The sequence below is a fragment of the Neodiprion lecontei genome, chromosome 5, assembly GCF_021901455.1.
Source record: "Neodiprion lecontei isolate iyNeoLeco1 chromosome 5, iyNeoLeco1.1, whole genome shotgun sequence".
NCBI lineage: Eukaryota > Metazoa > Arthropoda > Insecta > Hymenoptera > Diprionidae > Neodiprion > Neodiprion lecontei.
The window spans coordinates 6,023,278-6,045,336 of NC_060264.1; the positions used below are offsets into that span (position 1 = coordinate 6,023,278).

General features: G+C 42.0%; 1 protein-coding gene and 1 long non-coding RNA gene across 13 annotated transcripts in view; one reads left to right on the forward strand and one right to left on the reverse strand.

The window, feature by feature from the left end:
- Positions 1-15,253, reverse strand: part of LOC124294845 — a 123,814-nt gene extending 108,561 nt beyond the window's left edge. Inside the window, exons 1-3 of one of the 2 annotated variants that reach the window (XR_006904791.1) lie at positions 15,020-15,253; positions 7,029-7,221; positions 6,454-6,640 (exon numbers count right to left, since the gene is read on the reverse strand). This is a non-coding gene — a long non-coding RNA (uncharacterized LOC124294845). Of the gene's footprint in view, positions 1-6,453; positions 6,641-7,028; positions 7,447-15,019 lie in introns of those variants that run through there. The other variant, XR_006904790.1, reaches the window with a different exon arrangement.
- Positions 1-22,059, forward strand: part of LOC107226460 (leucine-rich repeat-containing protein 15) — a 120,104-nt gene that overhangs the window by 90,810 nt on the left and 7,235 nt on the right. For 5 of the 11 annotated variants that reach the window (XM_046742366.1, XM_046742364.1, XM_046742365.1 and 2 more), the window contains one exon: positions 3,224-3,278. The exons of 1 other annotated variant lie outside the window; for it this stretch is intronic. The gene's annotated coding sequence lies outside the window, so the exon portion shown is untranslated. Of the gene's footprint in view, positions 1-3,223; positions 3,279-7,549; positions 7,912-9,405; positions 10,110-10,220; positions 10,565-22,059 lie in introns of those variants that run through there. 5 more of the 11 variants (XR_006904783.1, XR_006904784.1, XR_006904785.1 and 2 more) reach the window with 5 other exon arrangements.

Here is a 22,059-nt window from a genome sequence, read left to right on the forward strand (position 1 = left end):
TCGTAAATTTTGCCAAATCGCGGTCCATCGGGACTCCGTACGTATAATATAAGTCCATTTTATTTATTGACATTTTTTCTGCAACCTCGGAGCAATTATTTAATTGATTTTGGTACCTTTAACCTGTAATTGTGTTCTTCCTTAACCCTTTCATGCATACATTTTTCTTTAAACGTGATTCACTTGAAACTTTGCAAGCATGGGCATTTGGGATCGCTGATTACGAATGGCGGACAAACAAAAACAAGAAGACAAATTTTGAAAAAATTCTGTAAAATATTTTGGTGTCTTTCGAGGTTGTGTAAAAAAATTGCCATTTGTATTTTCATGTTAGCTTAACAGAAAATGCTTTTCTTCGTAGAAAAGTACGAACTTTTGACCATTTGTTTATACATACTACTTTTCCAATAAACGAATAAATACATTTTATGTTTCTTTTTTTTTTTTTTTTTAGTCTTCGAAATATTTCAGGGACCATGGGAAACCAAAAAACTCGACAATTGTTACCAAAAAGTAGTTTAATAAATAAAAAGCTGCAAAAAAAAAAGGTGAAACGCTGGGCGTTAAAGAAAAAATTCTGTATGATGCATCCGGCAATCGATTTTTTTTTTTTTTTTTTGTTTTTACAAAAACAAATAGTTCCCTTTCAGGTTGAGTGACTAAGGAACGAGTTGCCCAAGTAAATTCTTGGTTCATATAATAGGTAATGTTCGAGAGAAAGCTCGTCTTCGGAACCTGGATATAATACGAGATTATTCTACTGTACAATGATCAGAGACTGAAACTTGGTGCAGCGAAACTAGCTTTGTCAACGCATACGAATAGCGGATCTTATACGTCTCTGATCTCGCGAACATGAAGAATGCAGCGTAATATGCATGACATATATATATACATACATATATATGTATACATATGTACATGTACAAGTACGTAGGCCATATAGAGATTATACTTTGATTCTGCAAAGTCGAGATTTGCTTTTACGCGCCAAGTTGGGATGGAGAAGAAAACGACAATCTCTTTACTTTCAAATTTTCAATCGTACACATCGTATAAATGTGTAAAGTTTCTCCAGCCGGAAAAATATGCATCACGCAAAGATCGCGTGAATCGAAATTACTCGAGAAGGTTCGAAATGTTTCGTAAGATATTCTGAAGTTGATCAAAAAATTGAATGTGCCAAAAAAATCGAGAAAAATCGCTTCATAATGGAACCGGTTTGGAAATGTTCTAAGTGAAAATTAGAAATTTGGCGAAGTTCTTGGAAATTTTCAGACCGTTCAAACAATGTTTTAGTCGAGCATAAAATTTCAAGTGCTTGCCCGGTTTTGAAATGTTTGAAATAGAAAATACAGTTTCTGAGAATCATTTGAGAATTTGAAAACAGGTCCCTTTCAAAATCACTTATAATTATAAATAATTGACCGGTTGAATAAAGAATCTGAAAAACTTCAGAGTACCGTTTCAGAGTTGGAACAATTATTGCAGAAAAAATGTTTAAAAAAATCAGAAATGGCGAGGGCCGGACGTTAGTCGGGTTTACATGGAATTCCCCATACATGGGTATAAAAATATTAGCAAAAAGTAATAAAATTTACCTCCAGCATCTAACTTTTTCATTATTATTATCGATATAATTATACGCGGTCAACGATAATTATTCCGCTGTAGGAAGATTAAAAAATTGTGCGGGAAAAGAAAAACGAAAAGGGCGAACAAATCGAAGGAGCATAAATTACGTTGTACGACGCGCAAGCTCTGACGAGGAAAAAAAAAATATATAAATTAAAAGAAGCCATGGAAAAATGTAGGGAAAAAACGCGGGCGGAAAGTCGTGCGGTACAATGTCGCGGAAAAAAAGCAAAGAGTACGGTATATGCAGCATGTGTACCTGAAGCAAGAGCCACGTTTTCGCAAAATCCACGAAAGGCAGGAACGACGACGAGCGGTAATAAATCTCTTGCCGAGGGTCGTCGGGAAGTTGAAAAACCGGGCGTCTCTGTTGCAAGACGTTTTCAGCTTCCTTTTAGTAGGTGGGTAGGTACACGTACCTTCGCATCGTTACACATACAACGCGTCATCAACATTCCGACGTATTCATGTTAATATGGCCGCAGACATACGCACGTGTACGAATTACGTTTTATTATTAATATATATGTACATGTAAGGTAAAGCACACAATTACCTAAGTTTTTCAAACTGCATGCCTCTTTACGAATTTCAATGAAAAGTTTTCCATGCAAGCTCGCGGTCCCTTCGTCCCGTGATTAAACGCTCGTATTACACACACACACATATATAAGTGCAATGCATACACATTCATGTATTCCATACTGTATAAGAAGAAGTCTCGCCTATGCTCGCATTTTTTTTTCCAACCACCCTGCGAGTCATTGTATCAAACTTAACCACGAATAATGTATATGAAAATTTCCCTTGACTCTTGATTCTGAATATTAGATTATAATTTCACCTTAGCAATGAAAAGAACAAGTGAATATATAATTTAAAAAATTAAAAATCATAAAACCTCGCTCGTATTATATGCGTTTAAAAAATTTCCCATACCGCAATTATTATTATTATTCTGAAGTACCGAAGAACGAAGACTTCGATCGAGGTAAATTTATTTGTCTCGATTATTAAAACTAATTATACACACACGCGACAGATTTGAATATTATCGTGAACAGGATTTTTGGGTGGAGAAAAAAATATCGATAATGAGTCATTGAAAAGAACGGCTTCTGTTACGAGGAATATAATCTTCGTAAATAATGTGTGAGATTAATTTAAGGGGGGAGTATTTTCGGGAGTGCAGAAAACGCATGCGTTGTACGCATCGTCCAAAGTGAAATACAACGGCACGCGATGTTTCGGGAGAGGTTAGAATTAAAAGAAAAAAGAGGGAAATAAAATGAAATTCATTGAGAAATGAAGATTTACCGAAGATTTCGCACTTTTACGACTTGGTTGAAGCGAACGAAATCGTTTTTTTTTTATCTACATTTTTTAGGAATTTAATATGTAATATCTGTATAATCGTGCGATTTGAAATGTACAATTCATGCACGGCAAATATATCGTGCCGGCAATTTAATTGAGTTAGGAATATTGTAAATATAGAATCTTACAAATTTATTACAGTAGTTATAGATTTACAGTTGTTACGTTTCGTATAATGTGTGAAATCAATTTTGGACGATGTTTGTTTCAGGTACCAGCGATTTTAATGAACGAGAAATGGAGATAGTCAAAAGCCGGCTGATCGCGTGAGTCAAGTTGCATACTAAGTAAACTAATTTACGCGCGTAGATTTAATAATAAATAAATCACAATTTGGAAGAGATTGAGAGAGAAGTCAATGCAACTTTTAAGATACAAGAAGAAAAAATGCATAGCTGCTCATTCGTACGAATTATTCAACGAATTGTGTACCAGTTAATTGAAAACAAGTAACTGTAATACATGAACCAAATTGAATCGAAACGAAAATATGCAAAGAAAAGTATCTTGCAAAAAAGAAATCGGATGAGGTAGACAAAGAAGAAAAAAAAAAAAATTGCAAGAATAAAAAGTCAAACATTATAAAACTGAACCACTTTCTTCTTGGAATTTAATCAGGATACCTGTAAGTTTTATTACGTATCCAATTATTTTCTTTAAAAAAAAATGTAATAAAACTTTCTCAAGGTAATTAAACACCCATCATTACTCGGTACTCCACAAAATTATCACATAATTATCTTTAATACAATACGAGCGGTAATCGTGCATGTTTTGTATTACATACCAAATAGTAAGGTAATGAGGATGGTTTTGAATAAACTTGTATTTCGGCACGACTTTAATTACCGCGAGATGTGGATATATAATTCACATAATACACCCGAGCTGTTTTTATCGTTTAAAAGGGTCATATAACGTTGTGAAATTTTGTATTCAAGACGATCATGGGACTCTGATTCGTTCCAACGGTTCCCGGACAGAATTCTGTAAGGTCGTGACATCAATTAACGCGTGTGAACTTCTCTCGAACGTATAAACGCGCTTGGCATCTACATTCATCCTACGTATACCTATACATGTTACATAAATATTCGAGGATAACAAACCGACGCAACTCAAGTATTACACGATGCAGATGTAAACGATACGCTCTGCCTCTTCGTGTAATACCTCCTATTACGCGTCGTCCGAGTCTTACAAGTATAATAATGCCTAAATACGCATAGGATTAGAAATCGACGTAATTTATAAGTGAATTAATTTTTACCTTCAGCGTCATCGTCGATTTTTATGTTATACGTTAAAAGTAATACTCTTCGAAATGAGATTCGATATACATATTTTATTTGCCATACTGCTTCAGATCGATTTTATTCTTTTAAAAATAACGGCATAAATTTTTAACGACATTAAAAATGTACGAGATTGTTTTACTCGCGTTTTCATGTTCCGCGTACGTAGCAGAGAAAACTTTTTCCTTTGTAACCACAGTATTGTTAAACATATCTATACATTTCCGTTTCAGGAATACATCTATATATATATATATATATATATATATATATATTATGTACATTGTTGAATTTATATACCTGTTAAGAGGGCGCGGAAGCAAACAGCAATTGTGCTAATTACTTAGATCCCAAACCGCGTAATACGGGTAGCTCTCTCTTTCTCATTCGCTCTATCCTTCTCTTACTCTGTCTTCCTATTTCAATAGAACTTCAACGCAGAAGTCCATACAAAGTTAGGTTGTATTACGATGAAAGTGCACGTAAATAATGGGGCGGTATTATATAGATCTTTGATAATTGAATGGTACAGGTATAATTGCGAAGGACAATCGACTGCGGATATAATCGAATAAGTAATTAATTAATTAGCTAAACGAAGACTCAATTAATTGATGTAACGATGACGTAATTCAGTAGATAAACGATATGCCGGAGACAATGCAAATACACCGAACGCGTAATTCCTTTCAATTCGTTTCCACGCTTGATATTGAACTGTATAAATGTACACGAATACAATGTATTACGATTGAAATTTTGAACAACGCGAAGATCCTACAATTGACCTATAAATACGAAATGAACATTTGAATCCTACGAGAGAAAAGTTTTGCTTTCGGAATATGATAAACGAATACTTCGTTACGATTAATACCAAATAGAAGAAAAACCGTGAATATTTCTCCATAAATTGATTGAGACCTCATTTTGCGAAGATGCGTGTCAGCTACGGCATTAAATAAATTTCGACATCAAGCTCCAGGACAACGGACTCGATTTATTACTCGGCTGTATTAATAGTCGAGTGGACACGCTACCAGGGAGTGTGTATCCTGATGCTATGTCTATAGAAACAACACTGGAAAATCGATATCGTTGAATTATTCTCGTCCTACGCGTATAGAATGTAACATTGTATGATTCGGCAAGAAAAGAAAGAGAGAAAAAGAAAGAGAGAGAGTGTCGAGTAATTTTTGAAATTTTTGTTAAGTAAAATCAGACGAAAGATCGGTGCGACAAATTGTTAATACCAAGTGCATACCTACGGCCCCCGAATTTGTCACGCGTTTATACATCGTATGGTATATGGTAGAATATGATACGAGGGCACGTATTGTACAACTGCACGCGCAGATGATAATAATAGCTTCGAATCGAGAGAAAGAGCGCACTACGGAGACCCATTACCTATCCATATAATTGTAATATATATTCAGGACACGCGTGAGAAGCGTGTAATTATTGTATACTGTTAAAACGTAACGAGAATTAATCAGTTGATTGATTGGGATTTGTATCGCACATCTGTAAGACGAGCGTATGCACGTACAATGGGATGCGATACGTCGCCAACTCGTAGAGACGAGAAAAATACTATGGAACTAGGAGAGGAGGGTGACGCTAACGAGGCAATTTTATGTACGATAAATTTGATCACCGAAATAAGGGCTGCTGATATCGCGTACAATAGGGATGTAAATGTATACGTATAACGAATGGGTTTAAACTATACCTACAATGATATTCTTTCCCTTATCAATTGGAGACGGTAATAACTAGACGTTCGGATGTCGGCCCTTGGGACTGTATTATAATCTTGAAACGCTCGCATTGGTGGAATACTTTACAAACGGCATTCTCTTTTCACTAGGAAAAAGAATCACTTCCTAGATCGTACATACCGAGTGTAAAATAAACCGAATAGGATGAGTTCTTTCTCGCCTGTCGACCATTATTTCTTACGACGGAACAACGGGGGAATGCTATAAGTGGAAAACTATGGAAGCAGATTTATAGACGTTAGAGGATCTTTCCTTAGGGAATATAATCTTTGACTGATGTTGGACTTAGAAAAGACAAAGGTTTCGCTTCGGTACACCGTATAAATACACACGCCCACCTATGGAGATTAATGTAAACTCACCCCCGGCTCATCGTCAACTGATGCGGCCAACGGCATACGGGGATAAAATCTCGCCATCCATATATCAGCGTCGTTCTGCAATCTATTCGTTCGTCGAAGTCGAGAGATAAGGTGAAAAGAGATGAAAAACGATCCGTCCGTGGATTTTCCTCCATTTTTAACCTCAAGCAAAACTGTGGTCCATGATCTGGAAGACAATGCAATTATGCTTATTATAACATTTTTAACAATCAAAGGTATAATTGAATTTGTCTATTATCATGTATTGAAAATAAACTTCCGTCTAAAAACACTGCGTCTGGTACTTATTACTGGGATGCGTCAAAGGTCGAACCTGATGTTTGCAGCATGATATTAAAAATTCAATTTTCTACCATTGCGTAGGCAAAGGATGTTTCATTGTTACAATTTGTCTATTCGGTCAAGTCCCGATCTTCGCGGGCGTTTTTAAGTCATTTTAATTTGTCAATTTGATGCTAAAAATTTCGGATTCGACTCTCGATACACCCTGGGAATTAGTAACAGATGTTCAATTTTTTAGCGTATCCGACTGAAGATATCTAAAGAATACTAACCCTGAATTATTTTTCGTCATGGTTTGCTGGGTCTGGACAAATTTTAGAAGCTGCAATTTCTTCCCGCGACCTTATTCATACGCTAAAGTCCATGAGCTTAGCAATTTTTATTAATCTTCAGTCACCGGCCTTGACATGCGCCGAGTATCAATCTTCCGTCCCAACCCTGGTGAAAATTTGTTCGGCCGGCCATCTTCAGAGTACAGAAAGATACAAACGTTAAACTAGACATTCATCCGAGCTCAGAAAAGCTTGCTCAACGTCAGATTTCAGTCAGGAGTCGCATGATCGGAATAAATTGTAAGCGAAATGAAGAAACAGGTAACTTTACAACTCCGTGGCGCATTAGCCCAGCCTCACGATCAGTTTTCAAGCGCAGAAATTAATCGCGACCGTATCGGAACAAGTCGCGCGTGTAAATGACGCTTGTGGTTTCGCTAAGTTTCGTATCGGCGACGCGAGCGCCGCGCGGCGTAAAATCGAACCAAAAGCCGGCGCGGCGTCGAGCGCGAACGGATTGGGAATTCAACAGGCTGGCAGCGTTTGGGTCCGAGTGGCAGTGAGTTCCTGCAAGCTAGTATCAGCTGTGGCTCGAGGAGGGAAAGACGCGGTTATTACGGTCGCTCGCGTGAGCGCGTCAACGGCGCGTGACTAACTGTACCGTAGAACAAACCTTGATCGGGAGCGACGTGAAGTGAGTGAGGGTTTATAGCGAAAATCTAACGCGCGAAATTTGTCGCGTGTTTACACCGCGGTCCGATTTTACCCTGGATTTGTGTTGTGGTGTGTCTTATTCAACCCGGATTACCGTTTTTACGTTATCCGTCGCTGGATTATCGCCACCGTCCTCCTCCTCCTTCTCATCCTCGTTGTGAAAGAAAGAGTGAGTATGGTACAGCAGCCTTAAGCGTTATTATTAACCTATGAACGTATACACGCATCATCGTATTCGTGATGATCGTAAACGGCCTATCTTATCTCGCAAGTAATCCAGGGCTCGGGAAACGGATCGTGCTGAAGTTGGTAACGATTCGTGCTGAGGGAAAACCTGATGAAACAAAACACACTCGTATTTCAAAATCATTGTAAAATTGAGAAGATAGTGATTTTTTTGTTTTTTTCTTCGAGATGGTCGGAAGCGGGGGAAAACAATTGCGCCGCGGTTCGATTCCGTTGAAATACATACGCGATTTCTTGATGGTTTAAGGAACGCGATCGACGACTAATGGTCACTTTTTGTAATTTTCTATCTTCTGCGACCGAACACACGAAAGGCCGCACGATCGACCAACAAGGCGCCGCTTGTCTCGCACGTTCGTCTAAAATTAAATTCCCCACGTGCTTGCTTTCGAAAGCGACCCCCGAGGACTGAGCGCTTCGTCAGGTATAACCCAAAGAATATGTCGAAATATCTAGAAGAACGGTGTCTGTATTGTTACGCCTGACACTGACATTTCAGGATGGACTAACATTCAACTAGTTACTTTATTTTTCATTTTTGTATGCCTACCAATGGTTCTACACTAGAAATATCACACTGCGAATAAAATTCAGGCCAAGCAAACTTGGGTCATATTTTTTATAAACTGTTGAATCCTAGATCACCCCAAACTGTTGGTATATATCGGCTCCAACGATACGGACATCCTTCTAGAACGAGCCTGAAGTTAGTAACGTTAATGTATCGAAACGTTGATGGAAAAGTTACTATTTTACACCTTTGGAATACCTGATGAAATTGAACTTACAAAATCTGAGCTTCTCGATTCTGTGTTAACGGTTAACTAACTTTCAAGTAATCCTAAAGCTGCAAAATAACGACTTCTTTCAAAGACGCATCATTACCATCAACGTTACAAACTTCAGCCTGATCTTCTAGGTACCTTCAAGTTCTTCTTACCATAAAAGTTCTTTGGTCAAGTTGTAACACGTGGAGTTATAACAATGCAATGCAGAAACGTGCGAGGAACGGCTGAGCGGCGCCACCTGTTGTGCGACTTTCGTGTTTTCGTTCTAAAAACCTTCTTTGTCATAGCGCATTATCGTTATTCAAGCATTACCACGATGCGGAAATGTTCTCGCTACGCGATAGAAGAAAGCGGATATTTTCGGCTTATCGCAGCCTGCACTTATCGCTTTCAATTTAGGCCGTGTCTTCCGACTCCACCGACTCTCTATACGCGTGTTTACTTAAAGCGAGACTGTCGCCGGGCGATAAGAATGACGTGCATCAGCTAGTCGAGGTGAGATTTTCTCGCACGATATCGATAAGGAGGAATAACGACACCCACGGAACCTCTTTCATCCGAAAGAGTTTCTCGAAAATCTATTTTGTGCCTATGCGCGTTTAACATTTTTGCGTTTTTAATCTATACAGCATGAGGATGATCATGCGAGCTGTTATCTGTTGGTACCGCTGCACATACTGTTCGGGACCCTTTTATACAATCCACAACAACACCAAGAAGGAGGAACAATGGCGGCGCGTGTAATGTCTTCGCCTCTCCGACTCTTATCTCTCGGGTTGATTATTGGACCGAATCGAATGAGCTTAATGGCTGAACTTTCGACGACGAACCGATGCCCGCGTCGTTTTCCCGAGGAATAAAACAGACTCTGTGTGTATGTGTCGACCATCCGGCAAATAATCGATAATTATATACCGTGCGAACATCAACGCTGTTAAAATGGAGTTGGGTTGGCGGTCGTCTGTTGCGATATAATCGATGTAGACACACACGACGACGGTCTGTGCGCGGTCATACAGTGTATTAATTATCAACACGCACAGTCCTGCACACACAATATTACACATTCGTGGAAGCGAATCGTACATGAGTCGTTCTTCTGAGTCAGAAACTCTGTCACTGACCGTCGGAAAGGAAGAAGGCGGCGACGATGACTAGCCACCTCGAATCGCCTTCTTGGTTGCCTGCAATTGAGTGAAAAAATTCATGAATTTTACCAGAGATCCAAGAACCTTTCCTCCTCGCTATCTATCAGCAACTACGATGAAGCAGTCCCGCGTGCCTTGGACTTGAATGACCGAGTGACCGACGATGAATGAGTCGTTGGAAACTAGTTAGTACCGTTAGTTATTATTATGTTTCTGTGATTACCATCTATGTGTGTATCTGTAAAACTTGAACGAATATACCGAACGCGGTATAATTCAGACCTTCACGATTCCAGGCACAACAAACCCACTCTCGCTTCGCATTCCGAGGCATAAATCACCCGGACACGTGCTCAAGTTCGCGTATACACGCCTGTGTCCCACGCGCCATTAAACAACAACGCATCAACGGGACTTCCCCGCTATACGGCTCGCCAGTGTCAGATATATAACTAGTTCGAAAATAAATTTTTTCAGACCGAAATCTCTGATGTGAGCAGCCAACTTTTTCCCAACACATTCCATACTCTCCTCACCTTATACCACGCTGTATTCATATATCTGTATACATGTATACTCTGTGCTGTGTAAACTCCTGTAACCTCTGAGAGTCGAAATAAACTGTATATAGAAAGAATTTTTTGTCTTCCCTGTTTTCCTTTTCTGTATTTCTTTACTTCTCTTCTCTTACATATACCTATTTTATCTGTAACCTTCGTATAACCAAGTGTCTAGACAGTTCTCAACTGTTCGCTGAACAGCGTCTAATAATTTTTCTTTTTTTCCATATTCAGTCAAAGAAAAGTCGATGGAAGAAAAAAAACAAACAAATTATCGACAAAAGTAGAGTTATACAAAACCGTCGAACTCGCGAGGAGGCATTACCGCAGATTGGAAAATTTAACGAGATATTATATACCTTCTATATATATATATTGTATACGTATATATTCGTTCGTGGTTAATCCTTCGAAATTACCCCATCATTTCCATGACTGAGAAATTGGCTCTTGACGTTGTTTTTCAACATCGTACACCCCGCGCATACTTTGATGCCACGCATGCTCACATCCACGGGTGGCTCTCTTCCGCGAACAAATAAATATCAACGCGAGCTTAAAAATACACACACGGATAGCCCTCGGAGGAGACGAACCGAGGAACCCTGGACCCGAGACGCGAGACTCGAGGTCGCAGACGTTGCGTTCCAGGTTCCGCTCTGTAGCACCGCCACTCGTATAAGTATACCTGCGTGTATAAGCGTGTATATTAACATATATTTCCGGCACGGATATGCGAGAATAGCAGCCGTGCGCTCATAGAAATGTGAGGTCTCCTCCTCCTCGCGTAGATGATCGGTATATAGATATATATTTATATATTCTTATCGACTGGTATTAGATCCACAAGAAAATGATAATGAGATGTTGGAAAGACAAGTCTTCGAGAATGAGAGACATGCGGTATCCCGATAATAGAGTTGCGTTCCAATTTATGATTAATCAGTTGACACAACATGTTCTATTTGATAAGCTCTGGTGCGAGATGGTACCTAGAAGAGAAAATCTAGAAACACAAGTGATCGTTCAAACTTGACTAATTTTCATCATTTCAATCAGAGAAAATAGTAAATAATTGAATAAATACCAATCAAGGGGTGCAATTATGTTGTTTCTAAGCCCTCGAGAGCAATGAGTCCCAATCTACATCCATTGGATTTGTACTTCACCGTCAAGCATGCTCCGCAGGATCAAACAAACAACCGTAGCAAACTGTGTGCCCGGAGAAGTGAATTATATCATCGAGTGGAGTGGTAAATTTGTAATAAAGTGCCTCGGTAATCCGTGCGACAAACTTTTCAACTTTTTACTCGGTCAACGCCACACAGCATGACATGACGCATTGACTGCGGACGCGGTAGAGCGTGGTGGACAACGAGAGTTTTGTTTTTAAGTTTTATCGTCTCATCCATTTCGAACGGGCGACTCCTCCTCGATACCGTATTAAGCTGCTGGTGCCGCGTGTAATGTCGTTGTCTCATATCGGCCGCGCTCTTCAATTGCGGCTAAACGGTGTCAAGTGAAGCGAGAAACTACAAGTTCGTTACACGTATACAGTACTTCGGTTTGAATTCCAGAGCACTAATTCACGCACGGGTAATATACCGTAAATGCTAGGAATGCCGGAGGGACTTAAAAAGTAAACAAATGTAGGGGGACGGCGGGGCAAGACGGGACAAAAGTCAAATAACGTACAATGCAGCAATCATCAGAGTGTAAGCGACATTTACTTATTGCTAGTGTTTTTCACCGGCCACCATCAATTGCCCGAATCGCATTACAGATGAACGGAGCGCTTTCACCACTTCACATAAATGAAAATTCGTCGTTTATTATAATGTTTCCTCTAAACAGTTTATGTGACATTGATATAACGTTTTAACACAGTAATTTGAATACAGGTGTTAATGTCAGCAGAAATTAGTGTATATGCCATTTTTCTATTTTCTTAATTTTTATAACGACCATTGATTTAAACCCGAATGCCAATTGTAGGACTGATTGCCAAAGATCGTATATCTAATTAATATAATACCTCCATTGTAAAAATACTGTGCTCTATTAATTATGCTGAAAGCTTAATGTCCCCATCATGCCCCCAACCCCCCTACGTGTAATGGATATCAGTTTTTTTCGGCCCCGTTCAATCAAACATCCCACACGCGATCATCCGATGAGCCGATTAATTCGAGAGGGCTTTACAAATCGTGCGGGCAAAGCCATTCGCAAACAAACCTCCATCGACTGGGTCAACAGTTTCTGACCTGTAGGGTTAAAAATTGCGGACGGAATAAAATAGGGAACGGGGTGCGCGGTCAACCGTATTACAGGTTTAGCATGCGGGGGCATGCGTTCGCATTTTACGTAGCCAATCCGCCTTTGTTTCATATATGGCTAAATTACCGTGACCAACAGCCCGGAAGATGCAGAGCTAATGTTATCAAGCCAAAGAACGATTCAGAGTTACACTGTCAGAAGTTGCCGTACTAGCCAAGACAGAAAAGCACCCGTTACCGTTACTGCTCTACTACTGTTACTTTGTTACTATTTTAGATTTACTATATTTCCCAGCAGCACTGCAGCAGCATGATTTAAACACTTTAAGGACCACTAGGTACGTGGCCCCCTCTAATTAACGGAGAACGCATCGGTTTGCTCGGGGCAGTCCGAGCTTTGAAAGACCGGGCAAAGAGAGATAGAAATATGTCCTAGGGATAGAAGAAGAGAACACATCGGTGGTGATGCACCACAGCGCAGCAGCAATGGAAAAGCCAGCGGAGTCGAGCTTTTGTACCGCAAATGAGAAAGAAAATAGACAGATGTGGCTCTGTGTTCTCGTTCCATTCTGCGACCGTAAGTCGCCTGCATTGAGGCAAAATATGTTGTTTTTTTTTTTTTTTTTGTTTCCGTTGTCTTCGCTCTGAACTCGATTGCATAATTGTCCCGCGGCCAACTTCGGACATTATTCAACGACCTTTGACGTTTTGTAAAAGTCAATTATCGTACTAACCTCGAAGAATTTCATCTCCTCGGAGTTTTAGATGGGCGGAAATTTGGCAAGGGTTCGTACCAGATCCAAACACACCGTCGGTATAACCATGGAGGATTACGCGATGATGAAGGCGATTTGGTCGAGGATTGAGCTAGAGCCTAAGATACATGGGACCGGTTTTTATATGAAGTAAAAATCGCGACAGAGAATTGCGTGCTTGCGTCTTGCGCAAGGATCGGGTTCGCGATTTATAACGAACCCGCGCCATGCGGTGTGTGAATTTCGCAGATACTTCGCCACGTATCCACAGTACATAAAGTACTTCCTCACCGACTCGACAAAGGACGACGTAAACCTGGACGCCCTCTTGGTCGTCAAGTTCACCGTCGTTATAGAAATCCTCGGTTATCTGATTCTCGACTTTTACAACAAACCGAAAGAGTTCCATCAGCTGATTGGGTACGTCGCTATGATGCACAAGGACATGGACCTGAGTGAGGAAGATACCAACGTACGTGAAAAATCCCCAAATCTCACCGCAGTCGTACCAACATAATTTATACTGACCATATTCTCCAATCACTGCAGAATTTTTTTGTGACTCTGGTCGACTACCTCAAGGATACCATGGGCGGTCTAATGACGGAGAACTGTGAGCAGGTTTTCTTCACTTTCTTTCGTCACATTCAGGAGCTCATGATGAAGTCGATGGAGGAAGAGCGACAGCGATTCGCTGAGGAAATGAACGAGGATTTCGCTCCACATTCGCCGTTCAAAACTCTCGTGGTAAGCGCGAATCGCGCATCCCTATCGGACTAAAATTAAAAAAAAAATTTCTCATCAACGTCAGCCGTGCTTCGATTTTCGTAACAAACTGATCTACGGCCAGCCGAGGGAGTACTGGGAAGCCAGGCAACGGGAGTGGAAGATGAGGATGGCAGCATGGGAGGATGATTCCGAGGTGCAAGCGCCGGCAGCAGTGGTTCAAATCTTGGCAGAGAGCTCGTCCTCGGAGGAGGATTTTCCAGGAAGAGGCAATAAAACTACTTCGAAAGACTCGGACGCCGAGTCACGGAAGACTTATGACGACGACGAAAATCAACCCGATTTGCTCTTCATGCAGAGGGCGAGATACATGACTGTAAGCCACGATCTTGGACCTCATTGAGCGTCGATTTCATCATACTCTGTTTGCCGCAGACCGGGATCCTCGTTTCGGTGCCACATTTCGATCAACTCGCCCCCGAGTTCTCTGACATTAGTATTGCAAATGAGATCGAAGAATCCCACCTCATAAGCGGCTCCGAGGCTCGCTCAGCCGGAAACGTAAGACTCACGCCGAGGGAACGTCACAGGGCAGCAGGCAAGTCTTGTGATAAATTTGCAGTTTTCTGTCTTCAACGAGTCAGAAACGAGAAGTTTTATCCTTTTCTTAACCATTACCTAAACTCAGTGCAGTGGTGAGAGATCGAGATACTTTGCTCGTCTTCAAGCTGGTTAAAACATTCACAGTGCACGAAAGATCTCGAGTTCCTGTACTTACTTCGGAAGCTTCCCAGCACCCTTTTCTTGTTCTTTGTATTTTGGCGTTGCTCGACAGTCGAAGAACGTACTGCTTATTGCCGATACTGATTTTTTCTTCAACAATTGTTCGACAGTCGTAGCTTCAAAGTCTCTTCTTCCGCGAACATCTGGGCGTATAATTTCCAGCACCGATACTGGGACTCCCCGACACTCCGAATCATCCGCCAGAGAAAGACGTCGTTCCACCTGGAACTGAACTACTATGATTGTTATAAGAGTGGAAGAAAGTGACGTGAATTTATCTATCAGTCGATTTGTAAATATTTGTACAAGGCTTTAAACGTGTGACCAAGTTACTAACCATATATGAGTACATTAAATCTATGTACACAAAGTAACCTCAACGCAACTTTTGTTGGAATGTAAATAATAAAGTTCTTATTACAGTATAGTGTGGATATTTAAAATGGGTGGAAGGTTGGGCATAGTCCAAAATAATAACGCAATAATTGATCCTCTGAATTGGAACGGCGGGGATTATGAAACGCCAAAGAAATTTGAGGATGAAGTTAGTCACGTTACTGTAACAATACATGCTTAGGAGAAATCGTTACTTCGCACCTTTAGGATCATCTGAAATTTGGCGAATCATGATAAACGAATCACAGTCATATTTTTAAAAGCCAACTCCTTGAAAGTCAGTCGGAAATTGCATGGTAATGATTTTTCCCCTCACGTTTCACAACCTTAACGTTACTAACTCCAGCCTCGTGAAGAAATTGTAGTCGGAGGTCGAATCTAACCCCCAAAAATATGGACGCGTAATTTATATGCGGTAAGAGTATAAATTGTAATACTGCAAAAGCACGCGAATTTGAAGGGATTCAAATGAAATTTTGAATTATGCAATGATTTCCTGAGGAGGCGTGATAACCAGATTTTAGCAGTCCGTGACCAGAAGATATCAAGCGTCTGGGTTACCTCATGTTTACAACGTGCATCTACATCCTTGATCAGCAACTATAATCGGCACCAAGGGACTCGCCCCGAGTTGTGCGATCTAACTTTTCCGCTAAGCGGTTCCAGTTAGTCACGAATTATTCCCCGAGGTGGTATTTCCCCTTCGGAGGCCAATTAAACGGACTTCTTAATTACTGGTTTATATACCTACAAGCTAGGGGAGGAGATGGGGGAGAGGTCCGGGCATTCGGGGCGGCGAAAACGCAAGCCGTGGCGATTACAGTTTATTTTCTCGATTACTTTTTTCCTCCCTTTCTCTTTCACCTCGGTAATCGCTGTCCGAGAAGCTGCGAACTTTCAAACGCTACAGGCATAAACTGACGCGGAACGATGAGTTTCAGATTATTCCTGCCAATAAAAAAAACAGCGAAAATTCCAGGGTATGTTTGACCACGTCGCGTTCATATACCAGGACATGTACCTCAAGCTCGAAGATTTTCACCTACGTATGTGGGTATAATTCGCGTGGGCGATAATCCACCTGCCACCCCCGACGATCCGTCCCTAATTCTATACCCGAAATTTCCAAAGGGCAGAATTTTTTGTTCGCCATTGGTCGGTACTAGAGGGACCCAATACCCGAACTTACGCCGGATCAGTGTGAAAAGCTCTTTTCCGCATTCATGGAGGCCCTAGCGCGGCAGCTGGTCACTCGGATCGTGAAAAAAGGTCTAGATATACCGCGATTCGGATGAGCGAAATCATACTTATCACGTATAGTGACGATTGCGTATCGATAAAAAGCTGACAGTAAGTAAGACACATTTGGAGTAAACAGAGCAGCAGAAAATCACATGATAACCGATATCGAGCAACCCTGCCGCTGTGCGCTGGTGGAATCCCCGTACCAAACTGATTTACGGTCACAACCCGGAATACTCGACAGTGAGAAGAAAGCATTGGACAGTAAAGTGCAGAAATGGAGAACCGTGCAGGTCAGCAAGGAGCCGAGCATTTTTTCGATCTGATAAAGATAGTAACGTTACTCTAACAATGCATGTTTAGAACTCGTTACTTCGCACGTTTAGGATCATCTGAAATTTGCTATACCATGACAAACAAGACATAGTCATACTTTTAAAAGCCAACTTCTTGAAAGTCAGTCAGAAATTCCATAGTAATGATTTTTTCCCCGATGTTTCGTTACGTTAATGGCACTTAACTTCAACCTGATTTAAATGGTTACCCCAACGATGAGCTGCAGCGACACAGTCGAGAAACGCTCGATTCGGCGAACGTCTGCAATTTGCTCGTTCAAGGATCGATTTTGTCTCAAATTTAAAAGCACAAGCCACGGAAGGTAGGATACTGAGAGATCTGTTCCAATGGTCAGATTTTAAAGAAAAGTAGCTCAAACCAATGCGATTTACTTTCATCAAGAGGATAACAAAGACCTGCAACCAATTTACCTGAGTGCTGGCGGTCCACAAAGGTTGCCAAAAGTCGACGGGAAATTTTCGACAGCCGTAACAATCCTAGCGGGTATCGAATCGCAGGATTCTCCATCGCGTTTCGAGAACGATTTCGCAACCGTCGTCGCCAAAGTAAGAGTTCTTCTTTCTCTGCTTCTTTTCTCTAATTAGAATTTCTCAGGTATCGTTACTGCCTCAGTCAGGGTCTCCAATTCAATCTTCTCCAGTGACCGTTGATTTTTGAAACGACTTTACCGTCAACCCCAATGGTCCAGACCTCCATTCTTCGTCGCATAAGGGTTAAAAATCCGGGACAACGACCCTCACTTGGGCAGAAACTATAAGGAGATGACACGACAGACAACTGAGGAAGTTTTTTAATTCTGTATAGTTTTTTCCTTTAAATAAATAAAAGCTTTCCCGTTTCGCAGTTGTCGTTCACTCGCGATTGTTCTCGGAATTTGCAAATTTTAGTATCAAATTACTAACATCAATATCAGCGCCAATTCCAACAACCCGATACATTTCTGGATGCTTTATTAATTTCCGATTCCATTTAATACGAGGCATTCCTTTTAATGCGTTGAAATTCCTTCTGCACGTGGATATTGGCGCACGCACGTATCAAACAACCATAGTATAAAATGATCCAAAGAGGATGAAGCAAAGACCCTTCATCATTCGAATTCCCAAAAAGACCGCGGATCGGCGGTTCGGCCTGGCGGATGCCTCTTTCGCCACTTGTACAAGCGATAAGACCAGTCGCCGACGCAAGTGATGAGGGAATACCCTCCGTTCTCTAGAGTTTTATTGGAACCCACAACTGTAAGCTCCATACTCGGGTATGTGTGGTACTTTGTTCTATAACGAGGTGACCGCGCCCAAGACTCCAACGTTTTGTCCTTTGATCCTTCCTCGATTGAGGTAATTAAATGCGTAAGCTCCGATAGTCGGATCTCAGAATCGAGCACGAGATCAAAAATCTGATATTTCAATGACTTCGAGTCATCGTCTGTTGCGATCTCTTGTCACATTTGTCATTTCGTACCGCACCGTTGAATTCCGACCCTAGCGATAGACCAAACTGAAGCTGGTAGGAATTTCAGGAGCGGAACTCAGCCAGCAAAAATTGTTAATAAATCGCATCGGATCCACCAAGCAAGGTAGTTTTTCCGAATTTATTACCAGCCCGGATCCACCCCTGACCAAGTGACCTTGACGCCGCCCGGTAACGCAGCGAGGGGATTTTTAATTCCCGTAAATTTATTCATTTTACATGCAGATTTAGAGGGGAGGCTGGCGGGCTAAACTCAGCGCCATAAATACGGATAAAACAGCCGGATCAACAATTTAATTATGTTAAGTAGACCCTCTTCGCCCCGCCCTGGAAACACCCTCTACTTCGCTGCGAAACCGTTCTCTGCAGGGCTACGAGATCCAGGGTCAGGGGCGAACGTGGATGGAAGTTATGTGATCAATCACGTGGGTGCGGCCGTGTCAACAAACGAACCGAGAACCAGACGGTCGGCTGGCAACTTCGCGCCCCGATCTTGACGGCTGGTTTAACCGCCCAACTGAAGGGGGCGAATAATTAATTCTTCGCAAATATTTGCAAACGGCATAATTTCGGCGGTCGACGTCGCTGTTTACTTTCAGCGCTTGCGCCAAGCAGTCATTGTTCGTATTTTGCAGTGCCAATAATATAGTTCCGTTATTTTGCGTATTTGAATACTCCGAAAATCCAGCAAAAATGCTGGGGGTTACAAACGTGGGGTAAAGGTACAGGGTTGAAATTTATATCCGATCGAGTCAACTTTTCTCTAATCACCCTCCAGCGGCTGCAGGTGTAGCAGATATTCAGTGCGATCCGGAAACGGTGTAAATTTGATTGTACAAACGAGCAACTGGTGAAAAATAAAAAAAACGTCGGGAATACGCTCGAAACGGATAGCGTGTTGTGCATGGCTTGTAGTAGCACCGCTTTTTACAACGGCGATAATTCCAAAAGCGATTTGTTCAAGAATCCACAACAAAGCGGGCTGTTCAATTTCGGTCTTAATTCCTGAAAAAAAAAAATAAGCCGCACGCACTCCGGGCTCGTTATTTGCTCGAACAAAATCATTTTACGGATTGTTGCTGCGCAATCAGGCAACAAACGTGAACGGCATCACAATCAATGCGTATCTACCGTACAGGGTTGATGCGGCGGAGCGGAGAGACTTGGTTCACTTGGCGTTTCTCACGCATGGATGAATAGATAGTTAGGCGGCAACGTGATGATAAATTTCTGCATAATGGGGGAGGGGGGGGGGGGGGGGGGGGGGGTAGCATAACAGCAATGCTACTGCTGCTGCACGCTCGTTGTTTCCGTAAATAACTGCGCCAACACGCCTCTCCGCAACATCATCAACGACAATGGGACGAAAATGATGAATAGACTGTGAGAGGATACGCGATGCCGATGTTCAACGTAGGGGTTAATTATAGGTGCGCCTGTATAATACCCGCAAGGAAGGATCTGCTCTACGTATCGCTTTCTCAAAATCTTCAAACGCGTGCTGTTGAAAGCGGAAACGGACGGATCCAATTTCGCAAGGAAAGAGCTTATTCAAAGAGAGGCACTCCGTCACCTCATTTGCATATTAATTTCAAACCGTGCTCCCGTACGCCTTTCTTCGCACCAAGAAAACCGCGTCGAGTATCAAGTATAAACTGCTTATGAAAATATCCTGGGCATGATGATTTCACCGTCTCTCCATCTTCCAAACGTTCACTTCCTTCAGCGTCGATCCATGCACTTCCCTGTATCGCTTGTATGCACCTCGATTTGCATTTCGCAAAGTGACGCGATAGTTTACTAAATGCCCGGTGAAATATTTCGGAGACGAATTAATCGCTACCCCGCAAAAAAATACTGAACTTTATCTCTGGTTCTTCTTTTCTTTCAAGCTTCACGATGATCAATTAAACAATGCAACTCGTATACACGCTTTTCGAAGTGGTCTAACAATGAATCGAATTGCTGGAAAAACAGCAGCGAGCACAGGCAATTTTCCGATTCACATTAGTTTCCTCCTGAACGTGCACCCTGGCTGGTGCACAGCAGTAAAACATGGTGTCCAGTAAAAAGTCCTTAACCAATTCAAGGACGTTTCTAGGACGTTTTCAGGTTATTCAAGGACATTCAGGAAGAATAAGAATACAAGAAAATAATGATTATTACCGAAATATTACCTTAGCGTGCAGTCAAGGCGGAGAATTCGTGAATTGTGACGATAGAGGACACTGTACAAAATCGGCGCCAGATACGAAATATACGTTATTTCGACTACGACCTATTAGTAGGGAAGACCGGAAAACGCGATTCAAGACTGGCTCCACTTTTTAAAAACAGTTACTCAGTGAACACCGATAAATATATGGTTCACAGCAAACCTTAAAAATAGAATATTTCCAGGACACCAGAAAAATTAAAGGATATTTTCAGGACCTTTCAAGGACAAGCAACACTCAAGGCCACTTCCAGGACCACTGGACGCCATGAAAAGACCCGTGAGAGTATCGCGAGGGAATGCCAGAAAGAGGATGATAGGTATTGCTGCAATACCGGGCGATCTAAATCCATCTCTGCTGGTTCGGCGCGTGAGGCGTTCGCCGTAAATCGAGATGAACGTAAGCTGTGAAACCGTTACCTGCAGCGCTGGCAGAGCTCGTATCGTAGAGAGGGTCGCGAGACCCTGGACCGACTGGAAGGGCCTCTTAGACGCGCGTTGTATATTTTTAATGGGTCATTTGCGGCGCCAAAGACCGGCCTTCTTATTCTGGCGCCGAAACCCCGTCCAGCCGGCCATTACGCGCGTTCCTAGCCAGCAGCCAGACTCCGCCACCGCCCGTCTGGTGGTTACGGAGGAGTGAGAGGCGCGTTTTATTTCCACATAAACAGAGAAGGACCGACAATTACCGCAGAGTGCTTTATGGCTACCTACGGCGGCAAATAAGACGAACGACCAAAAACTCGACGAGCACACGGCATTCAGAATGCGTTGGGCACCCGGTCTTTCGCTAACGGAAATCCGATTGATATGTCCGTAGCTCTGCGTCCACCTGCAGAGGGACTCGATTCTGTTATAGAGGAGAGCGCATTCCTCCCCGTTCCCTTGATCCCCTTCTTCTACGCCCAATCCCATTCCTCTCATTCGACCATAACTCGATGCCAGACCGAAGTCTCCGCCAGTTCTCTATACCAAGCGACACCTGCGCATTGCTAAATAAACTCCATCCTATCAATTACTCTCTCCGTCTATTTAATACCGTGAAACGGGTTCCGGAGCGCTTCGCCTCGTCGAACAATGACCAGACTGCACTGCAGGTAACGATTCTCAGCTGCGGTTGTTGTTGGCTATTCGCAACAGATTTTATGTTTTACCGGACGTTTCATGGTCTCTGCTCTCCCTCTTCTTCTCTATCCTCTGCCCGCACGTGGAGACACTCTATGGTTACACACCCGTCGATGCGTGCATCAACTTCGGCTCGGTGGGAATAGCCACGTCTCGAGCAGGAACGGTGTCGTTAGACGCTGCTGGTACAGGTTCGAATGATACTCAGCGAGATAGGAGAGGTCCGGAAC